Consider the following 12,404-nt stretch of genomic DNA (forward strand, 5'->3'; position numbering starts at 1 on the left):
GGACACATATTGTGGTTCATTGTTGACCATTTACAGTAGGATCACTCAAGAGATGACAATAGTGTCATACAAGGCCACCCAGTGTGCTGCGCTGTGTTCCAGAAGGGCAGTGGCGCTAAGGTGGAACAGAACACCCCTTTGTTCACCCGGAGCAACACAGGCCTTTCCCTGCCTCTTTTGTGCTCTGTCTCCTCTCTCACTGACAGACACACATCAATAAGAGGGGGAATTAGGCCAGAGAGTTCTGGCAGTGAGGCATGTGTGTGTGTGTGTGTGTGTGTGTGTGTGTGTGTGTGTGTGTGTGTGTGTGTGTGTGTGTGTGTGTGTGTGTGTGTGTGTGTGTGTGTGCGTGTGTGTGCATGGGCGTGTGCGTGGGCGTGTGTGTTCCCTCTCTGGCTGATGGATAATGGAGCACATCTCATTCTGCAGCCCCATGACAACACAGGAAACAGGAACAATCATTATTGTATTTGTATGCGTCTCTGTGTGTGTGTATGGGAGGCTGATAGTGGAAGAGAGATAGAGAGACAGGGAGGGAGAGAGAGAGGGAGAGAGAGAGAGAGAGAGAAAAAAAAAAAAGAGAAAGAAAAAGAAAAATAGTGGGAAAGGAAACAGAAGGAGGGTGTCCTTGGAGGGTGTCCATTCTGACATTGGTATGACAGGACCGTGATTGTGGTGTGTGTATGTATGTGTGAGTGTGTGTGTATGTGTGTGTATGTGTGTATGTGTGGGTGTGTGAGAGAGAGAGAGAGAGAGAGAGAGAGAGAGAGAGAGAGAGAGAGAGAGAGTGTGTGTGTATGTGTTTGAGAGACACAGAGAGACAGAGCTGGGATTTAACCTGCAAGCTGATTGGTGATAGAGCAGTCGAACAGGCAGGTAGGCAGGTACTTGATTAATCACTGGGAGGGGGGGGGGTTGCACAGGTTTCCCCCTGACAGTCTGGAGCTTTCCAGGAACAAGACAGTCCCCAGTCAAGACCCACTCCATCATCTGTACACTACTGTAGGTGGAGAGAACCAGCTGGGCAGGGTGGAGAGACCCAGGTGGGCAGGGTGGAGAGACCCAGGTGGGTAGGGTGGAGAGACCCAGGTGGGTAGGGTGGAGAGACCCAGGTGGGCAGGGTGGAGAAAATAATGAACCTTCCACAACATTCAAATTTTCTGCGATGCGCCTGTATAGAGTGCATCTTTTCCTCCGAGGTGGATGTGGTGACGAGCTGGAGGCAGGACTGGCCCAGTCAGCAGAGCTTGAGGAGTGGGGGTGTGAGACCGGGCCGGGTCTGTACTGATGGGTCAGCAGGTTTGGCCGGCTAAGCGCTGCTCTCTGGAGGAGGACTTGACTCATGTCCACGGTGAGAGCTGTGTTTAAGGAGGGCCTCGTCATGGCGGCGGAGCGCTGCGGTGACCATGCATTATTCAACGGAGCTACTGTAAAGAGACCGACGCCGCATCGCGTTAGCGACAGCCGCGATCCCCTGTTTGACACGCTGTCACGGCTAAGTACGGGAGAACGGCCCGGAACCTTCTCCGAGCTAACCGCTAACCGTCTCAGAAAACCCGGCGGCGTCAGGTGAATCTGTGTGTGTGTGTGCGTGTGTGTGAGAAGGGTGTCAAAGCACAGAGTGTCACCGGGGAGGGGACAGAGGCGTTGGGCCTCCATCCAGTCGGGACGGGGACAGAGACAGAGACAGACAGCCACAGGGGGACATCTGTCTCTCCGAAGACACAGCAGCAGTGGCAGGTGAGTCTGACCCACCGGCCCCCATCGGACATAAATAACTCTCCCGTATCGTCGCCTATTTAAATAACCCCTTGGCAGAATCCGCAGAACACCTGACACCATACACCGCTCCGGTGTGGATCAGCGCCTCCGGGCTCTGGTTCTGGAACCGAGGCGACCGGGCCCAGGGAGACTACTAGGCGTGGCTCTGGCAAGGGGCGGAGCGACCTCGAGGGTCTTCTCGAACTTTCAAAGTTGACCGACCTTCCATATTCGCCCTTCGTAAGACGTCGTGTGAATGGGAGAGTCCCTGGTTACGAGGCCAAAAGAGGGGTTGTTTGTCTAGAAGGCCACCGACCTCTCACCTGGACACAGCCTGTGTCCTCTGTCAGAAGTACAGAGCTGCGTGACCTGGCGCCCAAATTTAGCCCAGCTCATAATTTTTTTATATTTTGTCCTTCCAAGCACGTTCATTCAGAGACTGTCACCACAAAGAAACCAAGCTACAGAATACTGGTTTGCACTCTGTCTAGGGAGGCTAAAATTAGCCCTGCTAAGACACCTCTGCTGGCCTGTGGCCTTTCAGACAGCAGCAGAGTGCAGCGAAGGGAAGGTGTGTGAAGGAGAGGAAGATCCTGCTATTCAAGCTCGCCAAATGAGCCAGTCTTTTCAGACAGAGAAAGAGAGAGATAGATATACAGTGTATATATATATATATATATATATAGAGAGAGAGAGAGAGAGAGAGAGAGATAACGAGAGAGAGAGAGAGAAATAGTGAGAGAGAGAATGAGACAGAGAGAGAGAAAGCCATTTCTACCCAACTACCGTACACTCCACTACCAGAGAGAGAGAGAAAGAGAGAGAGATAGTGAAAGAGAGAGAGAGAGAGAGAGAGAATGAGACAGAGAGAGAGAAAGCCATTCCTACCCAACTACCGTATCCTCCACTCCCAGCCCAGCCAATACCCTTCACTGCAGCAAATCGCTTTGTACAGGAAATGATGCAAGGACAAAACATAATAGTCACATTTAATTATTTGATTAATGACTAAAGGCTCTGTACAATTAAACATCTAAAAAACACTGACAATGTGACTTACCTTAGTTATTCACAATTGTTGCTTATCTAGATCTAGTAATTTCTACTACAGTTAATATCAAAACTACATGAGACTTTGTCAAAATATTGACAAAAAGTACACCTGAGTCAGTCAGTCAGTCCTAAAACAACAACCCATCTAATCATAATGCATAAAAAATGAGTCAAACCATACACAATTATGATCCCTCAAAGCACTTAAGGCTAATTTCAGTGTCGTACAGCACTTTGCAGACAAAAATAAGGTCATCCAGGCACTTTCTGCATCTATGCTTTGGCCTTCATACAGTACAGTATCACCTGACTTTTGAGCAACAAGCGTCAATGCAGAAGCGTCAATGCAGCCGCTGACGGTGTGTCCATCATCCGTACACAATTCAGGAGGTGCTACACGTCTGCTTTGTTAGAATCTAAATTAGATTGATGTCATTTTGTGTCGTACAACACTAAATCTCAATGAGCATACATTTAACCTTTGCTCTCTGCTTCAGAGCATATATATATACTCACATATATATCACTGTAAAATAACATTATGTACAACTTCAATATTATGATCCTGCATCTAAAGCAAACATGGCCCATAGAGGGAGAAACAGGAACTGAGCACACAGTCAATTCATCAGCCTTTATGACAGCCAGTGTAAACACAACAGTCTGTATAGAAGCTACCCTCAGGCATCGATCCAGGGTAAGCTAATCCTCCCTGAATCCGGACCATAACCATGAGAGGTGTAACAGACAACTGACCAGAGATCAGTGATTTGCTTTAGCGTTGGGCTACACCAGATACACTACTGCGCATTTGAGATAAACAGAAGCTGAGGCCATGGTCAGATCAGCTCAGGCTAAAGCAGCAAGGCGCACACACACAAACACACACACACACACACGCGCACCCACGCTCACACACACACACACATACATACACACACACACACGCACCCACGCTCACACACTCACACACACACACACACACACTGACTCTCTCACTCACAAACGCACACACGTACACATACAGTACATACACACACTCACACACACACACACACACACACACACACACACACACACAGACTCTTAGTTCCCGACCGGGCAGGCAGGCACAATGTGGTAGAGTGAAGCAGAGCAGGGGGGGGGGGGGGGGGGCAGCGTCATCGTGGTGGTCTGACCAGCAGAGAGACCTGAATGGCTGTGTCTCGCCCTGAAGGGGCAGCGATGCTTTCAGCCTCTTACTGCAGTGTGTGTCCAACAGATAGTGGCATACAGTAGTTATCATATCCGCTCCCTCTAAGGCTTGTGTGTGTGTGTGTGTGTGTGTGTGTGTGTGTGTGTGTGTGTGTGTGTGTGTGTGTGTGTGTGTGTGTGTGTGTGTGTGTGTGTGTGTGTGTGCGTGTGTGTGTGACAGCTAAGAGAGAGAGAGAGAGAGCAAAGGCAGATAGAGAGCAAAGGCAATAGAGAGAAAGAAAGATGGAAAGAGAAGAGAGACCGTATCAGAAAGGTTGAGTACAGTAAGATAATCCAAACATACCTTCAGTCCATATTAATCATGAGAGTAGAGCCAGAACAGCTGCATCCACCCACAGGTCTGCTTAAAACATGGAGTGGAGAAGAGAAATGGAGTTAGTCCTCAAAATAATTCCTGGTTTCATTCGTATTTTCTCTCTCAGACTTTGTGCTTCTGTATACCTCTCTCCCACATGAGACAGGGACGCCACACTGAAGACAAGGACCATGCAGGCGCTATCAGACAGGTACCATACCCACCAGGGCTCCCTCAAACCAGGCATCACATCACATCATCCAGTTAGACACAATAGCCTACTGTAAACACACTATCGTCTGAAACGAACAACTCCTTCTATAAGAACAGCAAAAGCTGTAGCATGTAGATACATCAACACCATAAGGTTGTGTAAATCACACACATATTATATAGGCTACATTTAGTGGGAAACTCACTTGACATAGCCTAATAGTTATTACACAAGCCAATACAGTCGGTATTCTTAAGTGTATGCTAATTAAAAAAAAAAAAAAAAACCTAACCATGGATAACAAGAAACGCGTTCACTTTCAAATGCACATCATTACTGAATCGCATTGAAGACAACTAGGCTACGCGGTCCACTCTTGATGGGAAGAAGATACTGGACTTTGCTGCATGGGAGACGTTCAGTGCAGTATTTTCCCCCAACATGTGATAACCCGATGTTTCATTTGCGGGGTCAAATGTATGATTTAAATTAGGCTGCTTTGAAACGTGTTGAATCAACTTCCCATAAAATACAGTTTGACAGCGGCAGCGCTACAAGTCATTAACATAGGCTATTATGCCAGCGGAGGACTTATGGAACTGGTTTTGCAAAATATAGGCTATCAACAGCGTAGCCAATATCAAAATAAACCGATCTTGCGAAAGAACAGCACATGGCCTACACCTGCTCCACCCCATTCACAGTTAACCACAGAAGAGACAACTTTTGCTGAGAATTCAGACTTACATGGGATATATGAAAACTGTAACAGCCGACAGACGTCCACCCCTCGTCTGACAGTCGCTTGCCCTCCGTCCCACGCTGACGTCGCAACGCAGAACGACGTCGCTCCCGCTTTGCTGTAGGACAGAGGCTGGCACTGCAGGGCCATACCATTCCATTTGATAAGGGGTGGTCGGTGCTAAGAAAAAACATTTTCCATCGTCAATTGAAGCCTTTTTAACAATGCAACAACTTTACAAAACAAAAGTTATATGCCTCACTAGTTTGATTAAGTAACAATAAAAGAAAAAAGAAAAAGTTGCTCTTCAATTTTCATTGTTTGATGAGGTGGAGTAGAATAATGGAGACAATTTTACAGAATATCTCAACACGATATGCCTGCTCAGCAATATGATGATAACAGGTAATAACAATAGACTACTGGGCTTATTCGTATGTTTCCCACAATGTAGCCGAATGATCAAACTTTTTCCCCTTCTGCTTCATGAAAACATGATGTAAATAAAACAGGCCATCTTGGCATTTAGGCCTCTATCTTCCAGCTGAAAGACGCAACATCCTCTAGTTCTCAGTTAACTATCAAGCTTGAGTGAATCATGTTGCTGATGTCACTGCATATAGAGTACCATGGACAGTTACATAAATATTTGGACATTAATACAAATGTCATCATTTTGGCTATGTACACCACCACAGTGGATTTGAAATGAAACATTCAATATGTGCTTTAAGTGCAAACTTTCAGCTTCAATTTGAGGGTATTTCCATACAAATCAACTGAACGGTGTAGGAATTAGGCTACAACAAATGTTATATGTGGTACCCCCCTTTAGACTGTCTGTGGAGCTTGAGAGCTAATGGCTTGGTGAATTCTCCAGCCAAGTCTTCAGGATGTCTGTCAGAATGAAATTGGGCTTGCACATAAACATCTCGTTCAATTATATTATTTTTCAGTATACACAAAGGTAGGCTAATTATTATAATATGCTTCAAAACTACAGTATGTCATATGGTGCCAAAGTCATCAGTTCAGGAACTGCCATAGTAAATGTTGTTTAAAATATGACTATACAACTGAATGTTTCTAAGCAAATATTAACCTTCTTAAAGACAGTTAAACTTTTATAGCAATAAGAAAGCAGCAATTACTGAAAATATGCATCCGAAACTGTAGGCAGGGCTATTGATAGAATGAGGAGGGGATGGCACTGAATAAGCCAAGTTTATACTGGGTAAGAAACTATACTGTAGCTCATGGCTCATAGACACACATACTGTAACATAACACAGTATAAACTAGGCTTGTCTTGTACAGTATAAACCAGGCTATAGATATAGTGATCCCTGTCCTGCAGCGACTGCAGTCTCTTTCACAGAAGACACAGGAGCAGGGTTTTGTTAATTTTGCCTTTTTCACTTAACTTTTTGTTTTCAATTTCAGCTTAGTTTTAATAAGTTTTGTTTTTTTAAGTGGGTTTGCTAGTTTAGTTTTTATTTTTGAAAATGCTTAGTTTTAGTTTCGTTTTTATTAGTTTCAGTATTAGTTGTATTTATTTTTTCTCATGTCATAGCCTCGTGAGAGCATTCTGATCTCGCGAGCTCACGTTGTTTCACTATGTGTGAAACAATCCATATGATGCATGTCAGGTTAATTCTGCGCAGGGGCACAGTTAAAAAAAATGGAGAATAGATTTCATATCCTCCCAAAATACTAGGCTTATTGTTTTTGATTTAAACCATTATTTATGCTCGAGAGGCACTGAGGTTGCCCTCATTTACAGTGACGAGCGATTATGTATGAAATTAAAAAGACTAAAACTAAAGACATTTTCTCTATAATTTTAGTTTTGTAAACACACAACAAAAATATTTCAAAATCAAAGATTAAACACATGCATATTATGTTAAATTGGACCATTTGACCATATAGCATTAATTGAGTATTCGAATATTAAAGGTCACTAAATTTCAACATGACAACCACCCAAGAACTGCTCCTATGGGTCCCTTTGAACAAAAAACAACAACAAACAAACAAAAAAACTGGTCAGCTTTCACACAAACATGTTAACAAAAGCCATATCAGAAGCACTATTCTGAATTGGCTCCCTGAGTATTCTGGATCCCGACTCTTACCAGAACATCGATGTCTCTTTAAATCAGTTGAGTAACCAAAGTTCTTTGCACACTGGTCACAGTGGTATGGCTTCTCTCCTGTAAGAACACACAGGTATGTGTTTAATATTGCATTCCATCTGGCTTGTGAAGTCATGATTTATGAGATACTACTCGCAATTTAACTGGAACACTCCTCTAAACTTGTTTTCTCCATTCGTGGACTCGTACCACTCGAACCTACCTCTAGTTCTCTCTGGAAGTTGTGAACAAGATGGCAGCTCCCTGTGTAACTAAGTGAAATTGTAGTAAAACGGTTTTATTAGCATTTCTGTCTTATTTGTGTCTCATTAAATCAGTCGTACACACAGTATTCCCCAACGTTTATCTGAGGACATGTTCGCTACCTCTTTTGTAAGCGTAAAATACACCGCAGTGCGTTGTTATCTACTGGTCTGGCAAACAAAGCTAGCTAGCGTCCATCGTTGTTCCGAGCTGTTGGTGGTGTCAACTGTAACGCAGTTACCTCATGGGTGATGCCGTTCTCTGTCTCTCACACCTCCCATCTCATCACTTCTCAGACAAAAGGAACGCAGCATAAGGCTCCTGACTCAGTGAAGCTCTTCCCACACTGGTCACAGGGGTACAGCTTCTCTTCTGTAAGAACACCCTGGTGCGTACTGAGACTGTGCTCTCTAGTGAAGCTCTTACCACACTGGTCACAGTGGTACGGTCTTGACTCTCTCTGTGTCTCTCTGTCTGTCTGGCAGGATTTGGGGTGAGGGGGTTGTTGGAGGTGGTGAACAGGAGTGATCGATAGAAGGAGGAGGAGGAGGAGAAGGAGGAGGAGGTGGAGGAGGAGAAGAAGAAGGAGGAGGAGGAGAAGAAGAAGGAGGAGGAGGAGAAGAAGGAGGAGGAGGTGGAGGAGTCTGGTCTGATCTCTCCGCTCCTCAGTGGAGTGATGTGGAGGTTGTCATGGGTCCTCTCGATGTGCTTGTGGACGTAGATCTGGGAGGTGTAGGACAATGAGAACACCTGAGTCTGGGACAACATGGGACATCACTCCTGCGAGAGTGAGAGAGAAAAAGACAGAAAACACTAAAAAGGTCTCATACTAATAGTAAACGTTGAAATCCAATTATTGCATGCTAGTGGGAGAAAACAACCACACCTTCAACCACACTAAACTTCAGATTGAGGAGAGGAGAGAGAAAGATATGTAACTAGTGGGTGGGTAGTTAGTGGGGAGTTTACTCCCCGGGTGTGTGGCCACACGCTTTCAACTTGCAAAACCATGGGACTCATCATTATGAGAAGGCATTGTGAACTCATCCAGCGGTTTACGAACATGTCGTGAATCAGACAGGAGCTTTCTTTAGAAAAATTCTTCGAAAGAAATTTACAAACTGAATTTAGGAAGATATTGGTGAATGAGGCCCAAACTTTTTATTGAACAGCAGTTCATGAGGATCCTCAACCCCCCCCCCTCCCCCCCATACCTCAACCACCCATGAGTATCAGCCCCAGCCCCGCTCCGGGTATCCTTAACCTCCTGATCTCCAGGCCATGTGGGAGGGTCAGTCTGGCCCAGTCAGACATCCCCAGGACCGGCATGAAGAGGAAGTAAGTCCATGAAGTAAGACTCACACTCCTCACAGTCTGGAGAGGACAGAAGAGGGGAATTAATCTAGAAAACAACAGTTCTAGAATGTTCAAGGTTCCCAACTGGCAAAACTAAACTGTGAGCCTACGAGTGAGGGAGAGAGAGGTAAAGAGAGAGGAGAGAGAGACTGAGGAGAGAGATAAACAGAGGGAGGAAAGACTGAGAAGAGAAACAGAGAGAGGAGAGACTGAGGAGAGAAACAGAGAGAGGAGAGACTGAGGAGAGAAACAGAGGGAGGAGAGACTGAGGAGAGAAACAGAGAGAGGGGAGACTGAAAAGATAAACAGAGGGACTGAGTAGAGAGATAAACAGAGAAAGAGGAGAGACTGAGGAGAGAAACAGCACAACCACGCCAAAACCACGTTTTCTGACCGGTGTGTGACGTCTTCGTCTTCTTTTGTTTTAGTTTATTTTATATATTGTACAGCACTTTGGTGCAACTTCGGTTGATTTTAAACGTGCTTTATAAATAAAGTTGACCTTGACCTTGACCTTCTTTTATCTACAGTATGTCATCTGTCTCTGTGACGTCGTCTGTGCTGGGCACAGCCGCCAGCCGGAGTCAGCATTAGACATGGTGTTAGGACAGGACCGTCTGGTGAGTGATGGTCCGCTCCTGTCCTTGGGAGAGGCTAGGACGGGCTATGTTACGGTGTAACTGCTTCCGGTCTGGCTCTCCCTTCACATACCTCTCCTTGCCCTCAGCTGTGATAAACACACACACACAAACACGTCACACCGACACACACGTCACACCGACGAAAGAGAGGAAGCTTGTATACCGTAACATAGCCCGTCCTAGCCTCTCCCAAGGACAGGAGCGGACCATCACTCATAACTACTGATAACTACTAACACAGCTGGATGATATTCATCATTGTCTACAAGTATGTCTTCAGTATCACACTTGAAGTATGTTTTCAAGATACCCTGACCCTACAAACTACAGAGGTCCTGGACATTGATGGCAGATACTGAAGAGGGAAGCCCCTAATTCTCTGCTACACTGATATTGCTATTCCACCGCACGAAAAAGTAGCAATTCGACTCGACTCTACTCGCCAATGGAAACCCGAAAAAGTCGAGTCGAGTTGAATTGCTAATTCTTTCCGATGACCTTCATCGAGGTTCTGGGCGGGCTGAAGCAAGCCAAAGGGTGATGTGAAAACACTGGGTCTGAAGCCCCGAGGGGTCTGGAAGTGTGTGTGTGCGTGTGGTTAGTGTGTATGTGTGTGTGTGGGGGGGGGGGGGTTAGTGTGCGTGTGGTTAGTGTGTGTGTGTGTGTGTGGGGGGGGGGGTTAATGTCCACACAGAACATCTTTCATGAAGAGAACCCTCTGAGATTTATTTCCCACGGCCATCAGCCTCATCAACAAGGCTCGTGTCACCCCCACCCCCACCCCCCCACACACACACTGACTTTACAGCCTGTGCACCACTTGCACACACAACCACATACCTCAATGGTACACACATCAAATACTGTACCATACATAACACTGCTCATCCACCACACTTCACTCACTGTACACACACTCACCACCCATTCATACTGTATATAGTATGTATATAGCATTTGTACCTCACTTTTTTTTTCTTTTCTTTTTAGTATATTGTAATTTGCACATTGCTCTATATTTTTGGCACTGTTTTTTGTATTTTATATTTGCACTGTTTTTTGTACTGTCCTGTCCTGTCCTGCCCCCTGTCCTTTGTCATCTTCAACAGCGTGTGCCTAAACCCTAATCAAGTTCCTAGTATGTGTGAACCATATACATGGCAATAAACAGATCTTGAATCTTGAGATGGTGCTGTATGAACGTCACCACATATGCACTATCTGACTACATCCACCAGATGGCAACAGTGCCCTAGCTGTGTGTGGATTACCAATGACTATCTACAAGCAAAATCTAGAGACGTTGGAGACCCAGGCCATTGGATTCAACACATCATAACCATAAATATCATCATCATCATCATCTTAGTGATGTTCACAATGTTCACATAACTGTCCACAGATAAAAGTGACAGAGGATGAGCATTTTTATTTCGCAAGGCAAATCTGCTTGGTGTTGTGAAAGACAGGGAAGCAGCAAAGCAAAATAGATAAGTTAATGTAATTTGACAGTTTATAATGCTGTCCAGATTGCAATATAGCATGCAAATGGCTATTGCTACACTGTAAATTATCTTAATGTTGTAATTAAAATGTCCAATCGAAACTATTAGGGGAGGCAAAATTGACTTTTAGATGAGAAGCTTATGAATGATTGGGAGAACTGTGAACGAATGTGATTGTGTCACTCTGGTAGTGATCAGGGGTAGTGATCAGAGTGTTGAGTGACATCATGAGAGAGAGACCATTACATTTTGAGTCAATTTGTGGTAGCTACTTGAAACACAATCAAGATCTTGATGACTGCATTATTTTTTGTCCAATGGTGTTTAGAGAGAGGTCTGAGGTTCACACAGCACAGAATAATCACTCTCCACACCTCAACAGGATCCGCCCAAGCAAAAAAACAAGAAAATAGGACAACACAAAAACAAGCAAAGCTCTTCACTGCGTAACCACTCGGACATAAAAACAGCTAGCTGACAGGGATCGAATGTGTTGACGCCATCCTACCCACCCCTCATCAACCTCTTTCTCATCATCAAAAACACACATGCGCACACACACATACACACCTCCAGTGGGCTGTTTTTCCCTCCTCTCACGACAGAGGATAATGGGAAACATTAGTGTGAGTGGTGATGCCGGCCGACTCTCTCTCTCTGAGTGCGGCAGACGAGAACACCGGCTCCCAGTGGCTCCTGTCAATTACAGCCGCCACTCCTGCAGGCCTGGCCTAATGAAGGGCCCCAAGCCTTGGAGGAAAGGGGGGCAGGCAGGGATCGATGCCCCAGCGTTGTGAGGGCACAGCTGGAAAGCCCACACAGGACAGCCTGGGGACCGAAGGACTGAGACTTCTTTTTAGGGCCCACATAAGGTGGCACTCGGGGGAATGCTGGTGTTTTTGTCAATGTCCTTTTTTCTCGACCTCTCAACTTCATTATCTTCACTTCCTGTCATGTGCTGAACATTCTGTGGAGATAAATTAAAAAATGTACCGTATGTTTAGCCATGATTGGGTGCTTGACAGTATTAGTGACTGCATCACTGATATAATTGTAATGATACTGCAAGTGCAACAGACCTGATCTTGTATGAGTGCAGAAGAGTATCACATTCATATACACCAGTCTGCACAAACTGCTCACAGGGTGGACAACTCACAAAAATAAACAATTCACACACA

The sequence above is a fragment of the Borostomias antarcticus genome (genome assembly GCF_949987555.1).
Source record: "Borostomias antarcticus genome assembly, chromosome: 11".
NCBI lineage: Eukaryota > Metazoa > Chordata > Actinopteri > Stomiiformes > Stomiidae > Borostomias > Borostomias antarcticus.